This window comes from Sinocyclocheilus rhinocerous, unplaced genomic scaffold, assembly GCF_001515625.1.
Source record: "Sinocyclocheilus rhinocerous isolate Xijiao unplaced genomic scaffold, SAMN03320098_v1.1 C36649430, whole genome shotgun sequence".
Lineage (NCBI taxonomy): Eukaryota > Metazoa > Chordata > Actinopteri > Cypriniformes > Cyprinidae > Sinocyclocheilus > Sinocyclocheilus rhinocerous.
Window position 1 is genome coordinate 1 of NW_015784408.1, and position 1,448 is coordinate 1,448.

The window sequence follows — 1,448 nt, forward strand, 5'->3', positions numbered from 1 at the left end:
CTCACTTGTCTTTGTCGTTCTCCTCATGTTTTGTGAGGTTGCAGAGCTGCAGTGTGTCCAGTTGTTGAGTCACTTCCTCTGCCCAGCGACAGTTGACCAGTTCCCTCAGCTGAAGCGGAGCTCTGAATACAATAGAAGTTTGATTAGCAAAAAGAACCATATACATGTTTGTTAATATTACTTTTTTTTTTTAGAATAGAGAGAGGACAGAGGATTAAGACTGGTATGCATGCTGGATTAAAGTTGATTCTATAAAAATTATGCAATGTTTGAATTTTTTTCTTTTTAGATCAACCAAAAGCAAGTATGGGATATGGGATGAATGTGTGCCAGCACTCCAGATAAAGGAGTTTTTGTTTGAGCTTTAATTATAAAGCTGTGGTTTGAACACACTTCAAACTGCTTTGGCAATTATGTAAGTGTGTTTCTATTGCCAAATATCAGGTGGCTCTGGTCCAGCTGTCTAAAGTTTTTTTTTTTTGGATGCGGTTCCCTTAATGTAACTAATCAGTGCTTCCCTGAAATGATCTCATTCTGCAAACTCTAACAATAGAAAAATCAATACTTAATCCTCTAGATTTACCTCAAAGACTGTCAGAGCTCAAAACATCATTTGAATTTGAACCTCAGAACTTACCGACAGTGGGGACACTGAGCTCTCTGTTCAGTCAGCCATCGCTGCCAGGAAGAAAACAGAAGAGCAAAATTTACTCATTTATAAATGCTACCTTGTCTTAGCCTCCGAATCAATAAGAGGTCAATTATTAAAATACATTATGTGTTTTATTAGTGGGATTCTCCGCAACATGGCACACTTGGAAAGCATTTAAAAACATCTACACTGCTCATTACTCAAAGTGTTTTGGCAAAAACAACTGAAATATATCTCTCAGATCTCAAGTGAAATGTGACGTGTATAATATCGGTGTATGATAATAATAATAATAATATTAAACACGCTTTAAAAATCTTATTCAACCAAATCCATAATATATAAATTTAGTCATGTCCTGTCAAGCTGACACAATAAAGAGAGCACAGAGAGCGTTTATTAATTAGACAGACACTGTGAGCTCCTCTAGGCTGTGTGTGGTATGATCATTGTGCTGTTAATGAGTGTGTATGCATGTGTTTGCTCACCCGGATGCAGCTGAAACAGCACAGTTTGGAACAGTGAGGGCAGAGACGAGCATCACGCAGCTTTTCCATGCAAATGAAGCAGCGGAAGACTTCCGCTATACTCTGAAGAGTTAGTTGATACATGAACACATTACCAAGTTAACGCGAGACTAATAACATTCACTACAATATAATCAAACCGTTTATGTTCTTAAAGCAATAGTTCACCCAAAAATATAAATTTGTTTAAAATTTATGGGGTTCTTCATCTGAACAGATTTGGAGAAATTTAAAGGGGTCATATGATGCGATTTCAATTTTTCTTTTCT

At 36.7% G+C, this 1,448-nt stretch overlaps 1 long non-coding RNA gene across 1 annotated transcript; it reads right to left on the reverse strand.

The window, feature by feature from the left end:
- Positions 1 to 8: 8 nt before the first annotated feature.
- LOC107736355 (uncharacterized) lies at positions 9 to 1,230 on the reverse strand. Its single transcript, XR_001639643.1, has 3 exons — positions 1,141 to 1,230; positions 638 to 678; positions 9 to 122 (listed from the first exon to the last, which is right to left on the reverse strand). It is a non-coding gene; the product is annotated as an uncharacterized LOC107736355 (long non-coding RNA).
- Between the last annotated feature and the right edge of the window lie 218 nt (positions 1,231 to 1,448).